Below are 7,788 nucleotides of genomic sequence, written 5' to 3'. Positions count from 1 at the left end.
CCGGTTGTAGACCATCAACCTGGGCATCGTTGTCCATTGATTGTTAATCGTCCACACTCTTACTCTTCCATTCTCTAGGAATATTCTTACAGCTATTTTATTCCTACAGAAGTTAATTGATTCTCTTTCCTAACCTCAAAATTGCTGCAGTGGCATAATCCAATACTATATTCTTTCTAGGCTTAGATTTTAAAAACAAATATAAATATGAACTGATCTTTTACACACTCTCTTGTTTTTCCTATTTCAGGCAAAAGGAAAAAAATGGTCTCACTGCTTTCTTTTGAGGAAGAAGTAGAAGTTAATTATGACAGTGAGAATAAAATGTCAACTCATTTTCTGTCACATCCTTCCATTTTATGGAGGTTGCTGTATGTTAACAGAATATTATCTCCTTATTTATCTGATAGCCCATTCTTTGAAGTAGTTTCAGTATTTGCAGAACTTCAGTGTAGTAACTCTGCCAAACTGATGTTAACACAGGAGTGAAATATCAAGAATTACTCCCAACTTTTTCTCTTCTTTCTTTTCATCAAATTTTCCAGAGATGGTTTAGATTGCAGGGTTTCATTTTTTTTATTTGAAAAAAAAAAAAAACAAAAACAAAAACAAAAAAACAAATGGATTCTTTGTAGTTGTATTGCTTGTGTGTCTGTATTCTACTCTCTGGGCACTTTTTACAGTCCATTAAAATGATAAGACACAGTTCTGTCAAAACTCCTGTGACATCCCCAGAGACCACATGCTGAGCAGGCTGAACACACACTCTGTGGGGCTGTTAGACTGGAAGATACAAAACTAAGGATCCTGTGAAATGACATTTTCCATTATAGTTATAACATCAAATGAAATCTTGAACTGCCCAGATGCAATTCAAGTGGAAATAACTTAGAAAATGAAGATGAAATTTAGAAACTGCCGACAGTACTGTAATAAGAAGAAAGAAAGAAAAAAAAAAAAAAAACCAAACCAGAATCCTAAACATTTCACTGCACTTTATGTCATGGTGAGCACACCAAGCATTCCTGTAACACTCTAGTAATAAAAGGCTATTGTACATTTATTAAAAGTTTCCCTAGAAGGAATGCTTCTTCAAAGAATGTTTCCCAGGCTCACAGGGGCAATGGTAGTGTTGGGTTCTTGCAACACTGTTCTCATCACACCAGTTTCATTAGCCATTCACAATACAATCTAGTGTATATGTGTTTTCATTTAATGGCACTTTAATATGTACTGTGCATGGATTAATTGGCTGAACTCATGGAGAGGAATACTGCAAGTCATGCCTCAGCAATACTTATTTAACGCTCTCTAAGGCAGGTCACATCTTCCTTAAACTTAGTGACAGTAGACAGAAGTTCTGTACCATTTTCTGGTACTATTTCAAAGAGAATAATCCTCAAAAAAATTCAGAGCTCAAATTCATGATGGCTTCACTATTGATAGACTGATTCTAACATGAATGATAGATAAAATGTCTGAAACTTTTAAACATACTTAATCATTTTAATAACACATTCCAATGGGATGTGTCTAAACCCAAGATAACTGACATCTTCATTGCTGGGATTAATGATTTTCATTTTGTTCTCAATTTGCTACAGTAACCAGAGATAAAAATTTAATATGCCATCGAGTGAAAGTCACTAATTATTTCAAAATGGCAGAAGGAAGAGACTTTGTCAAGAAATTGGTTTTTGAGGTCTGAGCTATATCTGGAGTAGTTATAAATCTCTTCTTTCATGTCTGCCTTCAAGATTGACTGCAAGTTTAAATGGGCTCTGAGGCTTTTTCTAATGGTTTGGCATGGATCATTAACTGTCTCAGGACTTCAGTTATTTCCAAGGATAAAACAGAAAAGTTTCTGGCTTCAGGGTCAAGGTCCAAGAGTCACATGACCACCAATCTGTTGGTAGGAATTCTGTTTGAGAATGAGAGTGAGTGGGTGATGGCTGATTTACCTCACTGACTTAAAGCCATGAATTAGCTTAAGAACCATGAGTGATTTTTTTTTTTTAATTTTAAAGACAGTGTTCCAAAAATAAATGACAGCAATAATGAGGAGGTTAGAACAAAGAACTCAGACTCAGGGGCTATAATTTGATGTTTATAAAAGCCTTATATCCTTTTGCCTTCAGCATGCATGTTGGCAAAACCAGCATCTTGCTCACAGATTTATTCAGCTTCCCAAGGTCGGCTTGAAGACCAGCAGCATGGTTCAAAAACTGAGCTCAGTTACTGAATGATTTCAACAATACTTTTTCTAATTATCTTCAGCCAAACACAAGCATCAAAAGTAATATAAAAATGATTCAATTAGAGAAATTAGAATTGTGGTTAAGAAGAGGTATGGATTTTGAAATCAGGTAAAGTTCACCATTGGTATCTCAGGGATTCCTCTTTAAGTCAATTCAATGATGCCTGCATCGTAGAGCAGATGTTACTGTTAAATGAAATGATGTCATCACAGCATTTGGCACGGGTATTGCTTATCCATTGCTGTGTGACAAATTAAGGCTTAACTTAGTAGTGCTAAACAATACATATTTATCATCTCAAACTTTCTGTGGGTCAGAAATCTGAGTCTGGCTTAGCTGAATGTGTGTTTGGCTTCCCTTCTTTGTGGAGGCTGCAGCCAAGCCCTTGGTTGACTCTCAAGTCTGATGTGAAAATGTTGGAAAGGAAGATTTGCCTTCTAGTGTGCTCATGTGGGTGCTTATTCTTAGGAGCTGTTGGATTGGGGGCCTCATTCCCTTGCTAAGTATTGGTTTGACGCTTCCCTCAGTTTTTTTTTTATTTTTCTGCATAGACTTATCTATGAAGCTTTCTGATAACATAAGAACTGACTACCTGCAAGAAACGTAGAGCATGTGTAATCTAATCTCAGAAGTAGAACTCTACCACTGGGTCCTATTCAGTCTGCTAGAAGTCATTCGGTAAATTCACTCAAGAGCAGGGAAATGGTAGCCATGCCAGGTAATGCTGGGGCAAGCACAGCGGCCTATTTTCATGGGAGTTCTTTCTGCTAGCACCTCTTTCCCAGAAGGAAGACTCCTGTTTTTTAACATCTCTTGGTCACAGCAATTATCAGAGCATCCTTGAGAAAGAACTTGTTACATGTCAAAGAGGATACTGGTTTTTAAAATTCATATTAAGTAATCAAATTTTTATAAATTATCATTTATTAGAGAACAAAAGTTACAGAGAAATTAAGTAACTTCCAGATGCTCAAAAAGTTGTGAAGAGCCGGGAGTGGTAGAGTATGCCTCTAATCAGAGTACCAGAGAAGAGAAGAAAGAGAGATCTTGAGTTCAATGCCAGCTTGGGATATGTAGTCCAGTCTTGGTCTGGATATTTAACTCCCCATCTCTCTCTCTGTGTCTCTGTCTATCTCTCTCTCTCTCTGTATCTCTGTGTGTGTATGTGTGTGCTCACATGTGTGTAGGTGTGCACATGCATTGGCACCTTCAGGAGTCAATTCTTTTCTTCCACTATGGGCTACAGGGATTTGTGTGTGCGTGTGTGTGTGTGTGTGTGTGTGTGCATGTACATGCTTGCATTAAATACACATGTTATGAGTTACACATTATTGCTTACAGGCGTTGAACTCAGGCTTGCATGGAGAGCACTTTAAGCAGCTGTGCTATCTCTACCCTGCTGGCTTTAAGACATTCTGCTTTTGGTAAATGCACAGCATCTTTCCTTGGGCCTTACTGTAAGAGTGGAAGCAAAGTAAGAAGAGAGAAAAACATTGCATATATTGTCAAGCAGTAAGACATTCTAGTTGCAGAGCTGAAAGAGCACTGGGCTCTTTGTGACCCATATCACAATCCTGTAAGTGTGCACTCGAGTGAGTTTAAGCTGGAGAGGTCATCTTTTGTTTCCTAAGCACGAAAATGAATTCATAGGCCTCTTCTTTAAATGAGACACTTATCCGAAGGTTCTCACTGAACTACGTCAGCCGCCAAGCTGATACCAGTCCTCCTCACATGCATTTATAGTTTATCCAACTTGATTGACAAATGAGCTATATTGTGGCTACAAAAGGGACAAACATCATTTCAGTAAGATAACTCTCTGGTCGCCTTTATATGGTAATCTGCAGGAAGGAACGGTAACTTAGCCATGTGGTTTGAGTTACCGTACTCGAATCTCGATTTCCAGTTTTCAACCAGGGACCACATGGTTGAAGTGTGTTGTTTTCCGAATGTTCAGACCTACTCCGCTACTGGAGAGTGTTTATGTCTTTGCTAATAAGGCTGGGTTTCTCGGGAAGTATCTCTTCATTTTTCATCGTAGCGAACTTACCTGGATGTTAATTTTCCATTTCCGGTGTCACTATATGGCCCACTGTAGTGAACAAGGGGTTTGCACTCCAGTTTGACACGGATGAAGCGTCGTGGGTTACATGTGGTGCAGACATGGTGTGCAGTGTCGAATGTCAGCAGTAAACTGAGGCTACCAACCCCACCACGTACGCTCTGGGTGGCCGTGGTCCAGCTGCTTACCTGTCCATAAACCTGTCAAAAGGTAGTTAGTATAACATAGTAAATCTAATACATCAGTGATCCTGGGACAAGTGGGCTTTGCAAAGAAAATTGTAGACTGCCTCTGGATACATGTTAACTCTTAAGAAATCTAAGTTTTTAATCATATTTCTGTGACTGAAAAAAATTCTCCTCTTTTCCCCATATCTCATTTGAATGCCTGTAAAGTAAAAACACGATTCCATTTTATTTCCAGTTAGGGTTGTAAGTCTCTTAGAGTGTGTTTTGAACTCTGTAGGTGCTTGGATCTAAAAGGGTAAGAGTTGTTCCATTTTTAAAAGAGAGAAGATAATTACTATGTAGTCTATTTTTTTTCAAGAGGAGCATTAGTCAACAAAGTCTTTTTTCTTTTTCTTTCTTTTTTTTTTTCCTTGCGCCCACGGAGGTGCAAGCGACTGTGGGATGATTCAAACGATATAGAAAGCTCAGTTCTGGACTAAAGTAGAATGTTTTCCTATATGAGAATGATAATAACTACAATATCAGGGCAGAAGAATGTCAGATTTAATGTGAAAAAGAAATCTTTTCATAAGAAACATATAGTATCTAATGTAAAGTAATAAAGAATGATTATAAAATGACCTCTCCCTTTAGGAAAAAATAAAGTTATATATATATATATGTTCTACCCTGAGTGTTCTCTGCTTCATGTGAAGCTCAAAGGCATCTTCATGCTTCTCAGGTCAGCCTCCCACCAGGCACATGTCTATTTTTATTCCTTTGCTGAAAGCAACAAAACTTACTGGTTTAGTTGGGATCAGATATTTTCCCCCTTATTACTACCAAGGGCTAAAATCATCACCTTGTGATGTGGACAGGGACTTCCTTAGAAGGCCAAAATTAAAACATTGTGCTTATAAAGTAAATAAACACCTGCTTGTAAAATCCTGAAGTGAATAGAATCTAGTCTAGGAAGACTCATGTTTAATTACAGGAACGGAGCTTCATGGCATCACTGAACTTCATAAAGTTTTCTATGAAATCAAATCCCTATCACCTGAAATTTAAAAACAAACAGAAAAGATGCTTGCAATTAAGAGCAACTGGGCTGTGAATCTTATGAGTAGCAGTGGCTAGACTCAAGTAGCCTCCAAATAGTATCAGGACCCAGAGGAGGGAGGTTCAGGAGCTAACTTCTTTTACAGGGCAGCTGCTCAGCACCATATATTGACTGCAGTGTTCATGTTTAAAGTCAGATGTGTGGTCAAAGGCATGGCTTCCTTTTAAGACTCTGACACACGCCAGTGTTTGGGTGGAGGCCAGCAGTGACTTAGAAAGGATGCCTATGAGCAGTAAGCTTATGGATGTTTGCTTACACTCTTCTTTTTTTCACATGTGTCAGCCATACGGTCAGCTGCCAAGCCAGTAACTCAAGTGAAAATAATATAATCTCCAGGAATGTGTCCTGCTCTCTGTCCCTTGGCAAGCAAGGTTGATAGTATGCCATACCAAATGCTAGCATGCACCTTAAGATTGACTGATACAAACCATTACCTGCTTTGTATGTTATGGATCAATTGGTAACACCTACTTTTCTGTGTCGGGTGCCAACTACCGCCTCACTGGCTTTAGGTGAATGGTTTTCAGCCAGTCTGGGGAAATCTTGCCACTAGTTCTTCAAATCTTTTCCTCTTCTATTTTTAGTCCTCTTTATCTGTGAATCCCATTATGATTATGTGGTACGTTCATTAATGCCCAACAGTTACTGAGGTCTTATTAATATTTTTTTATTCTTTTCCTTTTCTGTCCCCTAGACTTGAAAATGTCAACTGACCCAAATATTCACTGATTCTTTCCTGAGCTCAAATCTGCGGCTGATCCTCATAATCACTTTAGATCTGGTTCTTTTTCCACTAGGTAGTTTCCATCTGATTATTTTAAAATTGATTTTCTCTGGCATGACATCACTTATATATTTTCTTGATCTCTTTATGCATATTTTCTTTAGCTTTTTGGACACATTTATTGTAACAAATTAAAATCTTTGTCTAGTAGTTTCCAACCATTGGCTCTGTCAGGAACCTACCTGTGGATTATATTTGCTTTCTGTGATTGGCCCATACTTTACTGTTTTATCATGTTTTTACTTTTAAAAATTGAAAATAAATATTGACATAGAAAGTACAGTCCTCCATTTTCCTGGATTGTTGCTGTTGTTTTAAATATTTATTTGTTTAGTGATTTTCTGGAATAATTTTATAAGGTACAAATTATCCATGCATGCAGATTTTGTCATGGTGTCCATTGCCTGGCTACTGTAGCTATTAGGCAAGAATCTCCCAAGTTCCTAACAAACACTAGCACCCTGAAAATTTCCTAGAGTCACCAGTTCTGTTTGGACATAGCCTCTAATTCACTGATAGGTGAGAGCTAACACAAACCTTTTTACCTTGTTCATGGATGTGAACACAATTCTGCACATGCTGTATATGGTGTTATATATTTCCAAAACTATATTGGCGCCTCTTCAAACTTGATATAGCCAACTCATTTTTAAGTTATTTTCGTTTAGGTATCTTCCATAGTCTCACGTTAGCCCCGAGTCTCCTTTCTACCTCAAGAAGACATGTTATTAAACAATTGCCCCAATTTTTTCCCGACAAGTACACCAAAGATACAGAAGGAATACGGTATGGATAAGGTGAAAATATGGTAGATATATGGTAAGGGTATACAGTAAGCATATAATAGAGATATGGTTGTTTGCACTGTAAGCTTTGAGTTAGGTTACGTAAACGTAATCCTGAGGATGGGTCTATTCAGAAAACACCTAGAATAATCAACCAGTATCATTTGGGGGAAGGATGGGACATTTGGGGTTCTCTACAACTTATTGTTTGTCTCATTTAGCTAATGGTGTGCCAGTTTTTGCAGCACTCATGGTTTTGTGGCTATTGGTTTTCAAGGTTATCCCAGAGATGGTGAAAGAAGAACAGAAGTGGGATGAGTTAAGCTAGCTCAAGACGTTGTAAGGGACTCTTGGCTCCAGTGTCACGGGTCACCAAGCAGGTTCATTACTATAAAGTACAGAAATGTTTCTATGGTGTGAGGTTTGATTCCAAGCAGCCCCTCAGAGTTCATAGTATTGGGATTTTAGCTATCTAGATATTTTCTGGAAAATTTCCCTGGACTTTAATCGTTTAGAGTAAAACAGAGCCTCCACACATGGGTGCTGCGCAGTTAGCAGTTTAATAGTGGAAACCTGCCACCCACCTTAGTGCAGGCACCCGAGGCTTCGGTG

The sequence above is a fragment of the Meriones unguiculatus genome, chromosome 18, assembly GCF_030254825.1.
Source record: "Meriones unguiculatus strain TT.TT164.6M chromosome 18, Bangor_MerUng_6.1, whole genome shotgun sequence".
NCBI classification, from domain to species: domain Eukaryota; kingdom Metazoa; phylum Chordata; class Mammalia; order Rodentia; family Muridae; genus Meriones; species Meriones unguiculatus.
The sequence above is the reverse complement of the archived record's forward strand: the minus strand, read 5'-3'. Positions refer to the sequence as shown.